Source organism: Arachis ipaensis, chromosome B5 (assembly GCF_059453495.1).
Source record: "Arachis ipaensis isolate K30076 ecotype BB chromosome B5, ASM5945349v1, whole genome shotgun sequence".
NCBI classification, from domain to species: domain Eukaryota; kingdom Viridiplantae; phylum Streptophyta; class Magnoliopsida; order Fabales; family Fabaceae; genus Arachis; species Arachis ipaensis.
The window spans coordinates 118079452-118092023 of NC_142440.1; the positions used below are offsets into that span (position 1 = coordinate 118079452).

The window sequence follows — 12572 nt, forward strand, 5'->3', positions numbered from 1 at the left end:
GAAGAGCAGGAGAAGGACTTAGAAGCCCCTAAAGTGGAGGATAAACCTCCCAAACTCGAGCTCAAGCCACTGCCATCATTCTTGAAATATGTGTTTCTAAGAGATGGAGAAACTTACCCTGTAATCATATGTTCTTCCCTAAAGCCACAAGAGGAAGAAGCACTGATTCAGGTGCTGAAGACACACAAAACAACTCTCGGCTGGACCATAAGTGACTTAAAGGGAATTAGTCTAACCCGATGTATGCACAAGATCAGTCTCGAGGATGATGCCAGACCAGTGGTGCAACCACAAAGGTGACTGAATCCGGCCATGAAGGAAGTAGTGTAGAAAGAAGTTACTAAACTCTGGGAGGCAGGGATTATCTATCCCATCTCAAATATCCCCTGGGTTAGTCCAGTCCAGGTTGTACCCAAGAAAGGAGGGATGACAGTAATTCACAATGAGAAGAATGAACTGATCCCTACAAAGACAGTGACAGGTTAGCGTATGTGCATTGATTACACAAGACTTAATAGCGTTACAAGAAAGGATCATTTCACTTTACCGTTCATAGACCAAATGCTGGAGAGACTGGCTGTGCATGCATTCTACTGTTTCCTGGATGGCTATTCAGGCTACAATCAGATTGTAGTAGATCTTCAGGATCAAGAAAAGACAGCATTCACATGCCCATATAGAGTGTTTGCTTACAAGAGAATTCCATTTGGCCTCTGTAATGCACCTGCCACCTTTTAGAGGTGTATGCTCTCCATTTTCTCGAACATGGTTGAGAAATTCCTTGAAGTATTCATGGATGATTTCTCTGTCTTTGGGGATTCCTGCCTTAACCATCTGGCCCTAGTTCTGAAACGATGCCAAGAAACTAACTTAGTTTTAAACTGGGAAAAATGCCATTTCATGGTGACTGAAGGCATTGTTCTTGGACACCGGATTTCAAACAAAGAGATAGAGGTTGATCAGGCCAAGGTGCAGGTAATTGAACAATTACCACCACCTACTAATGTTAAAGCAATCAGAAGCTTCTTAGGACATGCAGGGTTCTACAACAGGTTTATAATTTTTTTTCCAAAATTGTAAAACCCCTGTGCAATCTCTTAGCCACTAACACTCCTTTTGAAAGCAAAGCTTATCTCTGCACTTGTCATTTCTGCACCCAACTGGGACCTCCCATTTAAACTAATGTATGATGCTAGTGATCATGCAATTGGTGCTGTCCTGGAACAGAGACATGATAAGCTATTACATGTCATTTATTATTCCAGTCGTATTTTAAATGACACACAAAGAAACTACACCACCCTAGAGAATGAGTTACTTGCAGTGGTATATGCCATTACCAAGTTTAGAACCTATTTTATAGGATCTAAGGTCATTATCTATACTGACCATGCTGCTCTCAAGTACCTTCTGTCCAAGCAGGACTCTAAACCTAGATTGATAAGATGGGTATTGCTCCTGTAAGAATTTGACATAGAAATTAGGGATAAGAAGGGGTCAAAAAATTAGGTGGCTGACCACTTGTCCCGGATTAAACCTACAGCAGGGACGTCCCCTCCCACTATTGAAAGATCTGAGACCTTCCCTGATGAAGAACTCTTTGCAATATGCAACGCACCTTGGTTTGCTGACATTACAAATTACAAGGTGATAAGGTTCATTCCCAAGGAATACAATAGATAGCAATTTAAAAAACTAATCCATGATGCTAAATACTACTTGTGGGATGAACCATATATATTCAAAAGATGCTCGGATGGTATAATCCGCCATTGCATATCCGAGGAAGAAACGTAGCAAATCATTAGGCATTGCCATGGCTCCGACTATGGAGGTCGTTTTGGAGGTGAGCGCACAGCCACCAAAATCCTTTAGAGCGGCTTCTACTGGCCAATGCTTTTCAAGGACTCCTGAGAATTTGTTCGCAACTGTGACAGTTGTCAACTGGATGGCAACCTCCCTCATAATCACGAGATGCCTCAACAATGGATCTTGGAAATTGAGCTATTTGATGTATGGAGAATAGATTTCATGGGCCCTTTTCCATCCTCATATTCGAACACATACATCCTTGTAGCAGTGGACTATGTGTCTAAATGGTTTGAGGCAATTGCATCACCCACTAATAACACCCGAGTGGTAATGAAATTCCTCTATAAATATATTTTCAGCAGATTTGGTGTCCCAAGGACACTGACCAGTGACGGAGGCACTCACTTCTGTAACAGACAACTTGACTCAATTCTGCACCGTTATGGTGTTCGCCACAGAGTGGCAACTCCTTACCACCCACAGACAAATGGACAAGTCGAGGTCTCCAACAGAGAGCTCAAAAGAATCCTGGAAAGAACAGTGAGCACCTCCAGGAGAGATTGGGCAAGGAAACTTGATGACGCCCTCTGGGCATATAGAACAACTTTCAAGACCCCTATTGGGATGTCACCCTACCAGCTGGTCTATGGCATTGCATGTCATTTACCAGTGAAACTGGAGCACAGAGCCTACTGGGCAATCAGATTCCTCAACTTTGATGCTAAGGCTGCAGGAGACAAAAAATTGCTCCAGCTAAATGGGTTGGATGAATTCTAACAAGCTACATTTAACAATGCTAAAATTTACAAGAAAAGGGCCATGAAATGGCATGATCAAAAGATCTCCTCCAGAGTCTTCGAGCCGGGTCAGAAGGTTTTACTCTTCAATTCTAGACTCAAGCTTTTCCTCGGGAAGCTCAAGTCATGATGGACGGGACCTTTTGTGGTCACTAATGTATCACCCTATGGTCATATAGAGCTTCAAGACAGACACTCTGAAAAAAGGTTTACAGTGAATGGATAGAGAGTCAAGCAATACCCAGGGGATAATCTGGAGCAGGAGAGCTCTACACTATTACTAACATGACAACAGTAAGGTCAAGCTAATGACGGTAAAGAAGCGCTTGTTGGGAGGCAACCTAACCATAAGTAGCATATTGCTGTTCTAGTTCTTTTATTTGTTCTCATTCATATTCATTTTCAGTTCATTTCTTATTAGTTTTCATAGTTTCCCTTTGTTTTTAACGTTGGTGATCATGTGCAGCCCTTAGAATAGAGACAGAGATATTTAGAATTGCAAAAAGAATATTCTGGGGAGAACCCCTTGCTGGCGTTGAACGCCAGACAAGAAGGAAGCTGGGCGTTCAACGCTCAAAAGGGAAAGAAAGGCTGGCGTTGAACGCCAGTGAGGAGGCATTATGGGCGTCCAACGCCCATGATGAAGTGAAGAGTCGATGTTGAACGCTAGGAGGGGAGCTCCCTGGGCATTCAACGCCCAAATAGGGGCAGGCTCAGGACCATGTCATGGTCCCCTATGGGCGTTGAATGCCCATTCTTGGTGTTGAACGCCCAGGAGTGGGTGAGCCAACATTTCAAAATTGCAAAGAAAGGAAAGAAGAGTTGACTTTTTCAAACCATATCTTTTCAAAACCTTATCTTTTAATCAATCATATCTCTAAATCAAACTTTCTTTTATTTTAATTTTAAAAAAAAGTTAAACCAATTCAATTCATATCTTTTTCAACAATTTATTTTCCAATCTTATCTTTTCAAATCAAATCTCTTTCAAACCAAATCTTTTTTAAATCTTTTCCAAAATTTTTTAATTTAAAGAAATATCATTCATATCTTTCTTATTTTTCATATTATCGTTTTAATTTAAAATCTGGCTATCTTCTCCAACCTCCTTTCCCTTTAAAAAAATTCGAAACCACACCCCCTCCCTCTACTTAAACATTCGAAGATCTCTCTCCCTCACAAGCCCTTCCTCACTACTCACCCGCTTCTCTCTTCCTTTTCTTTTTGCTCTGGACAAGAAAATCCTTTAATTTTGGGGTGGAAAACACTTTGCTCTTTCACTTATTCACAACCCATGCCCCAAAGAGTGGAAGATCTACATCAAAAAATAAGAAAGAAAGTGCCCCAACAACAGCTGCCTATAAATCTTACAGATTCTACTCTAAGCCTCATGAAGAACATTACTATGAAGTAATGTGCAAAAAGATAGTGATTCTAGAAGTCAAGTTTGACTTGAAAGAAGATGAATATCCATAAATCCAAGAACAGATTCAAAATAGGGGTTGGGAAATTATGGCTAACCCTGTAACCAATGTTGGAATAGTGAGAGTCCGTGAGTTTTATGCAACTCTGTGGATGAAAGATAAACAAAAGAAGGAGGGACAGAAATTCCATACATGGTGCACCATGGTTCGAGAAAGGACTTTGTATTTTAATCTGGATAAGGTGAGGGAGATTTTCAAATTACCCCCGCAAAAGGATGACCATGAATCCTTTAATAGGAGGGTACTAGCTAATCTGAGGCTAGATCAAGTCCTTAAGGACATATGTCTGCCTGGAACTCAGTGGATCAATGACAAGAAAGGCAAACCAAACCAACTGAGGAGAATGGATCTCAAGCCAGTAGCTAGAAGATGGCTGAAATTCATTGGGCGTTCCATACTTCCTACTCGCAACCGTTCTGAAGTTACTATAAGGCGAGCTGTGATGATCCATTGCATCATGTTAGGCAATCAGGTGGAAGTTCACCAAATAATCTCCTGTGAGTTGTACAAATTCGAAAGCAAGAATTCAACTCAAGCAAAATTGGCTGGTGCACAGAATGGCAATCACACCTTTGCAACTCCACACAACTAACCAGCAAGTGCACTGGGTCATCCAAGTAATACCTTACGTGAGTAAGGGTCGATACCACAGAGATTATCGGCTTGAAGCAAGCTATGGTCATCCTGTAAATCTTAGTCAGGCGAATTCAAATTGTTATGAGGTTTTGATAATTAAAAGATAAATAAAACATAAATTAAAATAGAGATACTTATGTAATTCATTGGTGGGAATTTTAGATAAGCGTTTGGAGATGCTTTGTTGCTTCTGAACCTCTGCTTTCCTATTGTCTTCATCCAATCATGCATACTCCCTTCCATGGCAAGCTGTATGTTGGTGGATCACCGTTGTCAATGGCTACCATCCGTCCTCTCAGTGAAAATGGTCTAGGTACGGTTTCTGTATGGCTAATCAACTGTCGGATCTCTCGTCTCGGATGAAAAATACCAGGCACAGCTACCACATGGCTAATCATCTGTCGGTTCTTACTTGTGTCAGAATAGGATCTCTCTATCCTTTTGTACACTGTCACTACGCCCAACATTTGTAAGTTTGAAGCTCGTCACAGTCATCCATCCCGGATCTTACTCGGAATACCACAGACAAGGTTTAGACTTTCCGGATCTCAAGAATGCTGCCAATTGGTTCTAGCCTCTACCATGAAAGTTCTAATCTCAAGGATTCGAATGCTCTGTTGTCAGGAGAGGCAAGTCAAATCCTTGGATTGGAGACCCAAGAGACTATACTCCGGCTATCATCCAATGACTACGTTGAACATCATGTAGACCGCTTGTGGTTGTCAGGCACGCGGATCTTGGCTAAGCGAGTAACGAAGATAGTGGGTGATTGTCACGGGTCACCCCTTCATTCTGACTTAACTGAATTAAGTATGAGAGTATATCTTGGAGAATAAGTAAGCGTGAATTGAAAGAGAAACAATAGTACTTGCATTAATTCATGAAGAACAGCAGAGCTTCGCACCTTAATCTATGAGGTGTAGAAACTCCACCGTTAGAAAATACATAAGAGAAAATAGCCTAGGCATGGCCGTGTGGCCAGCCTCCAAATGTGAAAAATGGAATAAGATTCTAAAAAGTCCAAATACAATAGGAAAGACTAGTATTTATACTAAACTAGTTACTAAGGATTACAGAAAATAAGTAACTAAGTGCAGATAGTGTAGAAATCCACTTCCGAGGCCCACTTGGTGTGTGCTTGGGCTGAGCATTGAGCTTTACACGTTCATAGGCCTTTTCTAGAGTTAAACGCTAGCTCGGATGCCATTTTGGGCGTTTAACTCCAGTTCTGGTGTCAGTTACGGCGTTTTACGCCAGAAAAGGGTCTCTGGCTGGCGTTAAACGCCAGTTTGGGCCATCAAATCTCGAGCAAAGAATGAACTATTATATATTTATGGAAAGCCCAAGATGTCTAATTTCCAACGCAATTGAGAACTCGCCAATTGTGCTTCTGTAGCTCCAAAAAATCTACTTCGAGTACAGGAGGGTCAGAATCCAACAGCATCTGCAGTCCTTTCTCAGCCTCTGAATCAGACTTTTGCCCAGATCCCTCAATTTCAGCCAGAAAATACCTGAAATTACTGAAAAATACCCAAACTCATAGTAAAGTCCAGAAATGTGATTTTTGCATAAAAACTAATAAAAATATAATAAAAAGTAGCTAAAACATACTAAAAACTATGTAAAAACAATGCCTAAAAGGGTATAAATTATCCGCTCATCACAACACCAAACTTAAATTGTTGCTCTTCCCCAAGAAACTAAAAACAAAATAGGATAAAAAGAAGAGAATATACAATAAATTTCAAAAATATCAATGAAGATTAGTTTCAATTAGATGAGCGGGGCTAGTAGCTTTTTGCTTCTGAACAGTTTTGGCATCTCACTTTATCCTTTGAAGTTCAGAATGATTGGCATCCATAGGAACTCAGAATTCAGATAGTGTTATTGATTCTCCTAGTTTAGTATGTTGATTCTTGAACACAGCTACTTTATGAGTCTTGGCCGTGACCCTAAGCATTTTGTTTTCCAGTATACCACCGGATACATAAATGCCACAGACACATAACTGGGTGAACCTTTTCAGATTGTGACTCAGCTTTGCTAGAGTCCCCAGTTAGAGGTGCCCAGAGTTCTTAAGCACACTCTTTTTGCTTTGGACCACGACTTTAACCGCTCAGTCTCAAGCTTTTCACTTGACACCTTCACGCCACAAGCACATGGTTAGGGAAAGCTTGATTTAGCCGCTTAGGCTAAGGTTTTATTCCTTGGGCCCTGCTATCCATTAATGCTCAAAGCCTTGGATCCTCTTTACCCTTGCCTTTTAGTTTAAAGGGTTACTGGCTTTTTGCTCTTGCCTTTTGGTTTAAAGAGCTATTGGCTTTTTCTGCTTGCTTTTTCTTTTTTTCTTTCTTTTTTTTTTATTTTTTGCCAATTTTTTTTCGCAAGCTTTGTGTTTTTCACTACTTTTTCTTGCTTCAAGAATCAATTTTATGATTTTTCAGATTATCAATAACATTTCTCTTTTTTCATTATTCTTTCAAGAGCCAACAGTTTTAACATTCATAAACTTCACTATAAAAATATGCACTGTTCAAGCATTCATTCAGAAAACAAAAAAGTATTGCCACCACATCAAAATAATTAAAATAATTCCAAGATAAATATCAAAATTATGCACTTCTTGTTCTTTTGCAAATAAAAACATTTTTCATTTAAGAAAGGTGAGAGATTCATGGAATCATTCATAGCTTTAAGACATAGACTCTAAACACTAATGATCATGTAATAAAGACACAAACATAGTCAAAATATAAAGCATAAAAACCGAAAACAGAAAAGAAAATAAACAAGGAGATTAAAGAATGGGTCCACCTTAGTGATGGTGGCTTCTTCTTCCTCTTGAAGAACCAATGGAGTTTTTGAGCTCCTCTATGTCTCTTCCTTGCCTTTGTTGCTCCTCTTCCTAGAGGTTTCTCTGGCCTTAGGTACCATTAATGGTTATGGAAAGCAAAAAGCAGAGCTTTTTTCCACACCAAACTTAAAAGGTTTGCTTGTCCTCGAGCAAAAGAAGATAAAAGGGAGTAGAAGAAGAATGATGCAATTAATTTTGAAAACTTATTACTCCATTGTGTTATCCTGGCGTTAAACACCCATTATGCTATCCATTCTAGCGTTTAACGCCCACTTGACTGCCTCTTTGGGCGTTTAACGCCCAGCCAGATATCCTGGCTGGCGTTAAACGCCAGGAATCCTTCTTTACTGGGTGTTTTTCTGAACGCCCAGAATGCTGTCATTTCTGGCGTTAAACGCCCAGAATGCTGCCTGCATGGGCATTAAATGCCCATTCTGCTATCCTTACTAGCGTTTAAACGCAAGTAAGCCTGTCCTGCAGGGTGTGCTATTTTTGATGTTGTTTTTGATTCCACTCTGATTCTGCAGCTATTTTTGTGACTCCACATGATCATCAACCTAAAGAAAACATAAAATAACAATGGAAAATGAAATGTAAAGGTAATTAACATAGATAAATAAGGGTGGGTTGCCTCCCAATAAGTGCTTCTTTAATGTCAATAGCTTGACAGTGAGCTCTTATAGAGCTTCACAGACAATCAGAGCATGATACACCAAACTTAGAGTTTGAATGTGGGGGTTCTGCTTGACTCTGTATTGAGAGAAACTTTTCATGCTTCCTCTCCATGGTTACAGAGGAAGATCCTTGAGCCTTAAACACAAGGTAGTCCTCATTCAGTTGCAGGACTAACTCTCCTCTGTCCACATCAATCACAGCTCTTGCTGTGGCTAGGAAGGGCCTTCCAAGGATAATGGATTCATCCTCATCCTTCCCAGTGTCTAGGATTATGAAGTCAGCAGGGATGTACAGGCCTTCAACCTTCACTAAAACATCCTCTACAAGTCCATAAGCCTGTTTTATTGATTTGTCTGCCATCTCTAGTGAGATTCTTACAGTTTGTACATCAAAGATCCCTAATTTCTCCATTACAGAGAGTGGCATGAGGTTTATACCTGACCCCAGGTCACACAGAGCCTTCTCAAAGGTCATGGTGCCTATGGTACAAGGTATTAAGAACCTTCCGGGATCCGGTTTCTTCTGAGGTAATTTTTGCTGAACCAAGGCATTCAGTTCATTGATGAGCAATGGATATTCATTCTCCAAAGTCTCATTACTAAATAACTTGGCATTCAACTTCATGATTGCTCCTAGATACCGAGCAACTTTCTCTTCAACAATATCTTCATCCTCTTCAGAGGAAGAATACTCATCAGAGCTCATGAATGGCAACAGTAAGTTCAGTAGAATCCCTATGGTCTTTGTATGAGCTTCAGATTCCTTTGGTTCCTCATTAGGGAACTTCTTAGTGGTCAGTGGACGTCCATTGAGGTCTTCCTCACTGGAAATCACTGCCTCTTCCTTCTCTATAGGTTCGGCCACTTTGGATATATTAATGGCCTTGCACTCTCTCTTTGGATTCTTTTCTGTATTGATTGGGCGAGTACTAGGAGGGATTTTAGTAACTCTTTTACTCAGCTGACCCACTTGTACCTCCAGATTTCTAATGGAGGACCTTGTTTCAGTCATGAAACTGTGAGTGGTCTTAGTTAGATCAGAGACTATGGTTGCTAAGTCAGAGAGGCTCTGCCTAGAATTCTCTATCTGTTACTGAGACGATGATGGAAAAGGTTTGCTATTTCCAAACCAAATTCTCCCACCATTATTATTATTGAAGCCTTGTTGAGGCTTCTGTTGATCCTTCCATGAGAAATTTAGATGATTTCTCCATGAAGGATTATAGGTGTTTCCATAGGATTCTTCTATGTAATTCACCTCTTCTATTTCAGGATTTTCAGGGTCATAAGCTTCTCCTTCAGAGGAGGCTTCTTTAGTACTGCCGGATGTAGCTTGCAATCCAGTCAGATTCTGAGAAATCATATTGATTTGCTGAGTCAATATTTTATTCTGAGCCAATATGGCATTCAGAGTATCAATCTCAAGAACTCCTTTCTTTTGAGTCATCCCATTATTCACAGGGTTTCTTTCAGAAGTGTACATGAACTGGTTATTTGCAACCATCTCAATGAGTTCCTGGGCTTCTGCAGGTGTTTTCTTCAGATGAAGAGATCCACCAGCAGAGTGGTCTAATGACATCTTGGACAATTCAGATAGACCATCATAGAATATACATAAGATGCTCCATTCTGAAAGCATGTCAGAAGGACACCTTCTAATCAATTGCTTGTATCTTTCCCAAGCTTCATAGAAGGATTCACCTTCCTTTTGTCTGAAGGTTTTGACTTTCACTCTAAGCTTACTCATCTGTCGAGGTGGAAAGAATTTGGCCAATAAAGCATTGACCAACTTTCCTCAAGAGTTCAGGCTTTCTTTAGGTTGTGAGTCCAACCATATCCTAGCTCTGTCTCTTATAGCAAAGGGGAAAAACATAAGTCTGTAGACCTCAGGATCAACCCCATTAGTCTTAACAGTGTCACAGATTTGCAAGAATTCAGCTAAGAACTGATGAGGATCTTCCAATGAAAGTCCATGAAACTTGCAATTCTGCAGCATTAGAGAAACTAATTGAGGCTTAAGCTCAAAGTTGTTTGCTCCAATTGCAGGAATTGAGATGCTTCTTCTATAGAAGTTGGAAGTTGGTGCAGTAAAGTCACCAAGCATCTTCCTTGCATCTCTAGCATTATTGTTGGGTTCGGCTGCCATATCTGCTTCTTTTTCAAAATTTTCTGTTAGTTCCTCTCCAGAGTGTTGTGCTTTAACTTCTTTTAGCTTCCTCTTCAGAGTCCTTTCGGGTTTAGGGTTAGCTTCAACAAGAATGTCTTTATCCCTGTTCCTGTTCATATGAAAAAGAAGAGAACATAAAAGAAGAGAAATCCTCTATGTCACAGTATAGAGATTCCTTTATCTGTCAGAGAAAAAGAAGAATAGAATGAAGAAGGAAGAAGAAATTAGAACACACAGAGAGAGAGAGAGTTTGAATTATGAGTAGAAGAGAAGTGTTAGTAAATAAATAAAATAAATAGAAAGAGATGAGAGAGAGAGTATTCGAATATTAATTAAAAGAAAAGAAAAATATTTTTTTTATTTTAATTATTGGTTAGTATTCGAAAATATTAAAAGAAATAAAATAAAATTAGAATTTAAAACAATCAGTTAATTAAAAAGAATTTTGAAAAAGTGGCTAGTTGTTTTTGAAAAAATGAGAAGTGGAAAAGTAGTTAGGTGGTTTTGAAAAAGATAAGAAATAGTATTTTTTTTTAAATTAAAACAAACAAGTCAAGTAGTTAGTTGAAAAAGATTTGAAAATAAAATTTTTGAAAAGATAAGAAGTTAGAAAAAGATTTTGAAATTAAATTTTGAAAAAGAAATGTTTGAAATTTATTTTGAAAAAGAAATTAAAAAGATTTTATTTTTAAAATTAAAGTTGATGACTTGACTAACAAGAAATTAAAAGATATGATTCTAGAAATTAAAGATTGAACCTTTCTTAACAAGAAAGTAACAAACTTGAAATTTATGAAACAAAACATTAATTGTTAGCAATAATTTCGAAAATATGAAATAAAATTAAGAAAAAGATTTTGAAAATTAATTTTTAAAAAAAATTTCAAAAAAACAGAAAAGAAAAATGAAAAAGATTTGATTTTGAAAAAGATTTGAAAAGATAGAATTTTTAAATTGAAATTTTGACTTGACTAACAAGATACAACTAAATTTTAAAAATTTTTGACTAAGTCAACCCAAAATTTCGAAATTTATGAGTAAAATAAGGAAAAGATATTATTTTTTATTTTTTTTAATTAATGAAGAAAGAGAAAAACAACAAAATGACACATGACATAAAAATTTAAGATCAAAATAAATAATGCATGCAAGAACACCTTGAATATCGAGATGAACACCAAGAACAATTTGAAGATAATGATGAACATCAAGAACATATTTTTGAAAATTTTTAAGAAAAGAAAGACATGCAAGATATCAAACTTAAGAACTTTTTTTAATGTTTAGACACTATGAATTCGAAAATGCATATGAAAAACAACAAAAAACACAAAACAAGAAAATCACAAGATTAAACAAAGAAAATCATCAAGAACAACTTGAAGACCAAGAAAGAACATATGATGAATTTTCGAAAATTTAAGAAAAATTAAAAACATGCATTTGACACCAAATTTAAAATTTGACACAAGACTCAAACAAGAAACATAAAATTTTTTGGTTTTTATGATTTTATTAAATTTTTTGTATTTTTTTCGAAATTATTTTGGAAAAAGAAAATAAAGAAATTCAAAATTTTTAATAAGAATTCCAGGATTCATGCAATGTTAGTCTAAAGCTTCGGTCCTAAAGAATTAGACATGGCCAAATGGCCAGCCAAGCTTTAGCATAACAAATATAGACATGATTAAAAGCTCAAAGAGTTGTTTCCCTAGTCACATGCTTGTGGTGTTCTTGTGTCAAGTAATCCTTGAGACAAAACATTTAGAGTCGAGATCAATTGCAATTAACAGAGTATGCCAAAGGCTTTGAGCACCACTGTCTGGGAGTAACTGAAAGGAAAATCAGAACTTAAAGAGAGTTTCCCAGTTAAGTGCTTGTGGTGTTTCTGTGTCAAGTAAAGCTTGAGACAAAACATTTAAAGTCACGGCTAGGCTCAAGGTGCAAAGCACCAAAAAAAAAAAGACTCAAAGAAAAATTTATGTGTTCAAGGGTTAAATTGAGTTACAAAAGATCAGAGAATTCATAATATTATCCGGATTCTAATTCCGAATGACAGTGACATCCTTCTGATTCAAAGGAGAGTTAGATGCCAAAACTATTCAGGATTACAGTTGTAAACCCCACTATAAGAAGAGACACGAGCTT

At 38.0% G+C, this 12572-nt stretch overlaps 1 non-coding gene across 1 annotated transcript; it reads left to right on the top strand.

The window, feature by feature from the left end:
• Positions 1-9890: 9890 nt before the first annotated feature.
• Positions 9891-9998, top strand: LOC148565523 (small nucleolar RNA R71). The gene has a single exon (XR_015884782.1). It is a non-coding gene; the product is annotated as a small nucleolar RNA R71 (small nucleolar RNA).
• Positions 9999-12572: the final 2574 nt, after the last annotated feature.